Source organism: Tupaia chinensis, unplaced genomic scaffold (genome assembly GCF_000334495.1).
Source record: "Tupaia chinensis unplaced genomic scaffold, TupChi_1.0 Scaffold000631_1, whole genome shotgun sequence".
NCBI classification, from domain to species: Eukaryota; Metazoa; Chordata; class Mammalia; order Scandentia; family Tupaiidae; genus Tupaia; species Tupaia belangeri.
The window spans coordinates 44,513-53,330 of record NW_006160151.1 but is presented as its reverse complement, the minus strand read 5'-3'; the positions used below and the strand labels follow the sequence as shown (position 1 = coordinate 53,330).

The 8,818-nt window shown below is 37.0% G+C and overlaps 1 pseudogene; it reads right to left on the bottom strand.

Moving 5' to 3' along the window:
* Positions 1 to 4,856: 4,856 nt before the first annotated feature.
* On the bottom strand, positions 4,857 to 5,622 carry LOC102472623 (protein phosphatase 1 regulatory subunit 42-like; annotated as a pseudogene).
* Positions 5,623 to 8,818: the final 3,196 nt, after the last annotated feature.

The following is an 8,818-nucleotide window of genomic DNA, read 5'->3' as shown; positions in this document are numbered from 1 at the left end:
TTGGTTCTGTTGTCTTTGTATAACCTTCATCATTCGTGCTCTGCAATTTCTTGTTGGTTTAGCTTTGTTTTAAAAAATCTATTATTTTCTACAATTGCACAAGTGACATGTAAACTTTTTTTGTGTGTGTGAGAGAAACAAAATGATATAAACATGTCTCTTCACCATTCCTATAGCAATTCCCTCTTAGCATATAATGACTGTCAGTAAGTTCATGCTTTCAATCTATTCTATATGTACTTATAGCTATCTACATACAAAAAATTTACAAACATATTTCTGGAAGTTTATTTTTTAAAAAAAAACAGATGTGTTTGTTTTACTTGTAACTTTCTTTTGCATATAATTATATTAGAAATATTTTCATATTAAAACTTATGGATTTACTTTTCTTTTTGCCTTAAGGCACATATGCTCACTGGAAAGAAACAGAGGGAAAGTGCGAAATCTCCCTCCAAGGGGATGGCCATGCAGTAATCTCTCTTCCTTCATTCTCCACTAAGGATTTTAGGCATGCATGCACATGTACCAGATTTTCAAGTCAACAGTCCAAGGCTCAAACCACAGTTGGCCGTGTGGGAGTCCAGCCCTTAACCATTACACCACCTCCTAGCATGCATGGTATGGACATATGGTAATAATTGGAGGACATTATGTTTGTTTGTTTGTTTGTTTGTTTGTTTTCCTCCCTTCACTCTCCTTTTATTTTATATTTTATTTTATATTTTTTTAGTTTAGTTTAGTTTAGTTTAGTTTAGCTTTGGCTATAGGGCCTATGCACTTGCTGGAGAAAGACAGAGTGAGGTAGAGAAAGAGAAAAGGAAAGTGAGAAATCACCCCCCCAGGGGTGGAAGTGGCCATGTCACAATCCCTTCTTTATTCTCCTCTTGAGATTCTGGGCAAACATACACACATGCCTGATGTGTCTCAAGCTGCCGTCCAGTACTTAAACCACACAGCTGGCCAAGGGGAAGCTTGCCAGCTTAAAGTCCACACCACTTGCTGGTTTCTTTCTCTCTCTTTTTAACAAAAATTAAGTTAAATAATTATCTTCATGGATATAATTTTGTGAAACATGTATGAATGAGTATATTCTATATCTATACTTTGGAAGTAGTATTAACAGATCAAAGGGTGAACAGTTTTTAAGTTCTGAACAAATACAGCCAAACTATTCTCCAAAGAAAGGAATACCAAGTTACATTCCCATCAAGTGTGTATGACAGTAATCGTTTTTTCCCTTTCCCTTCCCAGTCCTTGGTAACATTTTAAATATTTAAGTATTGAAATGTTTTAAATACAGTCAGCCTTCATATCTGTGTTCCATATAACAGATTAATTGAAAATATGATGGTTACATCTATACTGAACATGTATGAACTTGTTTTCTTGTCATTGTTCCCTAAGTGATACAGTTTAACAACTATTTACCAGGGACCAGCAGTTAGCGTAATGGCTGTGTCATTGGACTCCCATGTAGTTGACCACGGTTTGAGTCCCGGACCCGGTGGGTTAAAATCACGCCAGGCGCGTGTATGTGCATGCCCAAGATCCCAAGAGGAGAATGAAGAAGGGATTGTGGCATGGCCATCCCCCCTAGGGGGATGATTTCTTTCTTTCTGTCTCTCTTGTCTTTCTGGCGAGTACACTCACCCTATAGCAAAAACCTCTCCAAAAAACAAAAAAAGGAAAACAAAACCAAACAAAAACAACTATTTACCTAGTGTTCACATTGTGTTAGGTAGTATAAGTAACGATTTAAGGTGTACAGGAGAAACTAAATTGGTTATGTAAATACTATATCATGTTATATAAGGGACTTGTATTCTGATTTTGGTATTCACAAGGAGTCCTGAAACCAATCCTTCATGGATACTTAGGGAGGAACATACTTGTCAATCTGATTGGTAACCAATGTTTAGATTTAGATTTCCTTAATTACTGCTGAAGTTGGGCATTGTTTCATGTTTATTGGTAATTTTTTTCCTCCGTAATCTGTAGGTATATATAATTTGCCAATAAGTTTGACTGATTATATTTTTTATTAAGAATTTTAGAAACTCTGTATGTAAAATAGACATTATCCCTTTTATTACCTTTCTAATTTGACATTCATTTCTCCAGTAGCCTGTCCTCACTCTCCTCTAAAATACTGCCTTTATAATCAGTGAATTTCTTATATACATGTATCCAAAGCAACAGAACAGGTCTTTGTTCCGTTGATTTTCTTTTGTGGTAACTGTAGATCACCAGAGACAGTCAGAGAGAGAGAGAGAGAGAGAGAGAGAGAGAGAGAGCATGCATTAGAGAGATTCTCTGCACCATTTACCCAGTTTTTGCCAAGGGTAATACCATGTATAATTACAAGGTAATATAACCAGGGTGTTAACCATGATGCAGCCACTATACAAAATATTTCCATGAGCACAAGGATTTGTTACGTTGCCCTTTATAGGCATGGCCATTTCTCCTCCACATCCACATTCTCCTTAACTCCTAGAAATCACTATATTTTTCCTCCTTTTGTCAATTTTGTCATTTAAAAATGTTACGTAAATGTAATCATACAATATGAAAATTTTAGGGACTGACTTTTTTTCTCCACTCATCTTAATCTCTGGCAGTTCATCCAGGCTATTGTGTATATCAATATTTTGTCCATTTTTATTTTGGAGTAGTATTCCATTGTATGTATGTACCAGTTTCCTTAACCAATCACCCATTGGAAGACATCTGGGGTGTTTTCAAGTTGGGGTTATAACAAAACTAACAAATATGCTAAAAAGCACTAATCTACAGTTGCATGTGTGTATGAAAGAGAGAATGAGAGAAGAGAGAGAGAATAAAAATCTTCATTTCTCGGGACCAGCAGTTGAGATAATGGCTACGTTGCTGGACTCCAATGTAGTTGACCACAGTTTGAGTCCCAGAACCAGAACCGGTGGCTTAAACTCACACCAAACACGTGGGTGTAAAAGTCTAAGATTCCCAGAGGAGAATGGAACAGAAGGGATCACGGTGCGGCCAGCACCCTGAAGGGTGATTTCTCACTTTCTGTCTCATCTGCTTAACAGGATCTTTCATAGAGCAATGGTTTTAATTTCAATGGAATCTATTTTGTCAATTTTCTCTATAGTGAAATCATGCTTTTGGTGTCAAGTCTAAGAATGTTTTTCTTAGCCCTAGATCCCAAAGTTTTTTTCTTGAAAGTTCTATAATTTAATCTATTTTGAGTTTTATTTTTTTGAATAAAGTATGAGAATTAGGTTGAAGGTCCCCCCTCTGCCACCCCATGGCTGTGCAAATGCTCTAGCATTATTTGTTGAAAGATTATCTTTTCTAATTTTGTCATTAAATTGTGTTTTCTCATTGTCAAAATCAGTCAGTAATGTTTGTTTTGGTCTATTTCTGGCTTCTCCATTCTGTTCCATTGGTCTTCACGTCTATCCCTCTTAATGAGGTGAATCTTGACACTTGAATAGACTGGCTTCTCCCACTTTTTTCCTTCTTATTTAAGATGTTTTAGTTATTCTAGTTTCTTTGTCTTTTCAGGTACATTTTAGAATAATCTTGTCTATGTCTATTAAAAATATTCCCGGTTTTAATTTTTTTGTTTTTGCCACAGGGGTTGTGTGTTTGCTAGAGAGAGACAGAGAGAGGGAAAGTGAGAAATTAGCCCTGGGGGAGGATGTACATGCTGTGATTTATTCTCTATTCCCCTTTCAGGATTTTTGGAATGCACACGCAGGAGCCTGGAGTGTTTTTCAAGTAGCTAGGTCTGGTACTCAAACTGTGGTCAGCACATGGGAGTCCAGGCCTTAACCACTATGCCACCTGCTGGTTCCCATTGCTGGAATTTTTGTAAGAATTACATCATATCTAGGGACCAGCAGTTAGCATAATGGCTATGTCGCTGAACTCCCATATAGTTGACCGCGGTTCAAATCCTAGACCCAGTGGCTTAAAACTCACGCCAAATGCATGGGTGTGCATGCCCAAGATCCCAAGAGGAGAATGGAGAAGAAGGGATTGCGGTGTGGCTATCCCTTCTGGTGGGGGGGTGATTTCTCACTTTCTGTCTCTCTGTCTTTCTGGCAAGCGCATGTACTCTATAGCAAAAACCCCTCTCAAAAAAAAAAAAAGAAAGAAAAAAGAATTACATTGAACCTATATATCACTTTAGAGAAAATTGATATCTTTACTATGACATCTTCCAATCCATGAGCATAGTATGTCTGTCCATTTATTTAGCTATTCTTTGGTTTCTCCCATTAACATTGTGTATTTTTTAACGTATAATTTCCATACATGTTCTGTAAGGTTTGTATCTAAATATTTTTCTAAGTGACTGTAATATATTTTAAATTTTGATTTTTGAGTGTTCATTTTTAGCATATTAAAAATGTGATAGAATTTTATATCAATCTTATACTTTATAATCCTGACTGAACTCATTTATTAGTTCCAGAAGTTTTTCTGTTGATGCCTTGGAAATTTCAACATAGATGATTACATCAACTGCAAATAGGGTCTGTATTTTTCTTTCTGATGTATTTATTTTCCTTATCTCACTAATATATTTGTGGTTAATTATTTTAAATATTTCATAGAATTCTACAGCAAAAACTGCCTTAACCTAGAGAGTAATTTCTTGAGGATTTTTATAATTCCAAATTTAATTTCCTTAATGGTGATAAGTATATTCGAATTATCTGCTTTATATTGAGTGAGCTATGATAGTTTGTGTTTTTCAAAGAATTGGTCAGTTTCATCTAAATTGTCAAATAAACGTCTATTTTTTAGTTTTTCTGATACATTTTATAGCTATTTCAACATACCAATACTTTTCAATGATTTCATGTCAATATTTTTAAATTAATTTTCTTTATACTACCTTCACATGCTGAATGAAGTTGGTTGTCAATTTCTATGCACGGATTAAGATTCTCCAGTATTTCTAAGTCTCTTATATCATCAATATTGTTATTTCTGATATTCAGGATAGAGAGGAATTTTGCCAGAGAATGAAGAGTTCTTGGTTCAAACAGAAGCTTTCCTCCAAGGGGGAAGTCTCTGACTCTCAACATGAAGCTCTCTTAGTTCTTCTAATCCTTCTAAACCTTCTATGACAGCAATGAAGTTGTCTCCAAGATACAGTTTTTACAGTTTTTTTTTTTTTTTATGATCTGGGGCTTTCTATACACGAAATACACGAAATACAATTGTTTTGTAGGTACAGGTGGGTCAGATTTGTGGCATCATTCAGGTCAGTAATTTGACTAATAACGGTTATCATATAAATATGAAACACTAAGATTTTTGCAAAGAGAGAGGTCTTCAATTGCATCTATATTTTTGCCTGTAAAGTTTACATGAGTTATTTGCTTCAGGTATTGTGAAATTGTTTCTTCTTTTCAAGGTTTAAGATTGCTGTTTTTGGCAATTAGATCCAACGCCAGTCGAACCATAATTTTTGTAAGTCAAACTCTCAGCGGTAGCTCTGTTCTCATGACATATCAAGAAGCAGATTTAGGTATTATTTATCTCCAATTTTAGCCTGTGGGACCCGTCAGGAAGCAACTCTACTCTGGTTAAGTTTCGCTGGCTTCAGGCTCCCTAGCCTCGCTGGCCGGTTGCCAGGCGACGAGACGCTTCGGGTCTGGCCGCGACCCGCGGGAAATCTCGCGAGGTCGCAGGACAAGCTCTCCAGGGAGCCCTGCTCTCTATGACGCTGCGGGCGAGGAGCGATGGTGGCCACTGCGAAGACCTTCCGTGGACCTGTTAGCGCGAAGTTTTGAAGCATCCCTACTACCACCGTTTTAGTGGGCCAAACGTTAACCAGAACATTTGGCGGCCACCATTTCCCGGTACGGGATTGTTCTGCGAGTTTTGGTAGTATTCCTTATTATCTTTTCATGCCTGCACGGTCTATCGTGAATTCCCATGTTATTCCTTACATTACCAATCTGTGTCTTTTTTTTTTTTTTCATTATAGGCCTAGCTAAAATTGTGTCAATTTTATTAATCTTTTCAAAGAATCAGTTCTTTGGGTTTTTTTTTCCCCCTCTTTAAAATAAAATATGCCAGAGGATGCTTTTGAGTCCACACACAAGAGAAAGAGAAAGAAATAATGCACCTCTCAAAATAAGACCTGGTCGCCTCGCAATCCATCTTCCTTTAATTCCCTATTCCATCAGGGTCTGGCCATGTGCATGTGCCTGGCATGTTTTAAAGACACCAGGGCCAAGACTTAAGATCTTGAGATCTGGCTTTCCCTGTACAGTACTGCAAGATGGGGCTGGGAATCCAGTTTTTTGTTTTATTGCTGTTTTCTATTGCTTCTGTTTTCAGTTTCACTGATTTCTTTCTAACCCCTTCCTTTTGCTTGAATTAGATCTAGTCTACCCTTCTTTTCTTAGCTTCTTGAGGTAGGAACTGAGATTATTGATTTGAGACTTTTCATTTTCCTAATGTATACATTTAATGCTGTAACTCTACCTTTTAGTACTGCTTTAGCTGTGTTTCTCAAATTTTGACTTTTTTTCTCCCCAGAGGTCCGTGCCCCCCACCCCCACCCCGCGCTGTTTTGAGAGGTTTTTGCTATGGGGTGCGTGTGCTTGTCAGAAAGATGGAGACAGAAAGCGAGAAATTATCTCTCAGAGCGGATGGCCATGCCATAATCCTGTCTCCATTCTCCTCTGGGGATCTGGGAACGCACGCACATGTGCCCAGTGTGAGTTTAAGCCACTGGTTCCAGAACTCGAACAGCGGTTAACCACATGGGAGACATAGCCATTACACCATCTGCTGATCCCTCTGAGAGTTTTTTTCCTCAGGGCATGTGCACTCCCGAGAGAGAGAGAGAGAGAGAGAGAGAGAGAGAGAAAGAGAGAGAGAGAGAGAGAGACACAGACAGACAGACAGTGAGGGGGAAAGTGAGAAATCACCCCCCAGGGGGGATGGCTACGCCCTAATCCCTTTTTCTCCATCTGGAATCTTTGGCATGCATGCACATGTGCCCGATATGAATTTTTAGCCACCAGGTCTAAGATTTGAACCATGGTTGGCCATGTGGGAGTCCAGCAACATAACCACTATGCCATCTGTGTGTCCCTTTGACATGCACTTTTATTGAGTTAATTGTATTAATGAATTTTCCTTGAGACTTCCTTTTTTGACGGAGGGATTATCTAGGCTATGTTTAGATTCACAATATTTTAGTTTTCACTTTCTGCTTTAACAAATAGTCAAGAACTTAGTGGTTAAAAAAAAAAAACAAAACCCAGACATTTATTTTCTCAGTTCTGGAGACCAAAAGTCAGGAGCCTTGTCCCTTCAGACAGGTCCAGGAAAGAAATCATTTTCTGCCATTTTCACCTTCAGGTGAATGTTGACATTTTTTTTACTTATGGCCACATCATTCCAATCTCTGTTCTAGCATCACATTGCTGTCTCCCTTCCCAAAGCCAAAAATCTCTCTTCCTTGGGACCAGCAGGTGGCATGGTGGTTAAGGTGCTGGACACACCCACGTAGCTGACCATGGTTCGAGTCCTGGACCTTGTGACTTGCTTTCTCACTTTCCCTCTTTGTCTCTCTCTGTCTCTCTCTCTCTCTCATCAAACTAAAACTAAATGAATGAAGAAATAAAACTAAACAAATAATTTAAAAAAAGAATGCTCATGATTATATTTATGGGCCACCTGGATGATTCAGAGTAATCTCTCCATCCCAAGATCCTTAAATTACACTGTATGCTCCCTTTCTATATAATGAAGCAATCACAATGAGGTTTGCATTTTTTCTTATCTTTATGTTATTTTCTAGTTGAATTCTGTGTTTGGAGGGCACACTTGTTATAATTTCAATTCTTTAAAAAGGAAGATAATCTTAAGAAAGACATTACGGAGGAAAACAGAGAGGCAAGACATTTATGGGACGTAGAAATTCTGTTAATGATAATGTGTATGATATTCCCAACTGGACTGGTGTGAAATGTATTAATGTTAGAAAATTCACTTTCCAAGCTAAATTAAAATGTATAAAAAACCTTTCAAAAGTTTGTTCTATGGCTGAAATATAGTATATGTTGATATTCATTCCATGGGCATTTGAAAAATATTATTCTTCTGTTGTTACGTGGGGTGTAATATATATTAGATACTATCAGTTAATGGTTTGGGGTTTTTAAATTATTTGTCTTTTTTTACACTTCTTTTTCAGTTATTTATGGGTATACAGTTTATAGACAATTTATAAAATTTTAAGTATAATTATCTTTTATTTCACTTTTTAAAAATAAGTATTTACATTTAATCTCTATACATCTTTACAGTGTATAGCATGGCTTTTCCCAGCACTAATACAGTGCATATCAGTCAAGACAAAGACATTACCATATGGTCATTACCATTATCATCAGTAACTAACTTTTAATTTTTGTGTCAATTAAATGTACATTTTTTTTTCACTTGATCTCCTCCCTCCTTTGCTCTATTGCTCACTCACATACTACCCTTGTCTTTATTATCTCTAGTATCTAGAATTGCCTTCACTGCTACTATACCTAACAGTCTTTCAGTTTTTGCTATAGAAAACAGACATTCAGTATATATTGAGTGGGGATATACAAAGTCTGTCTTTTGTAGTCTGGTTGGCTTTGCTTAGCACTGTCTTCCATATTCAACCACTTCATATCAAATGTCAGAATCTCATTTTTTTTATGACTGAGTAGTATTCCATAGAGTACATATGCCAGCATTTTCAATCCAGTCATCTATTTTATTGAATGCTTTTTCTGTGTCAGTTGATACAATCATA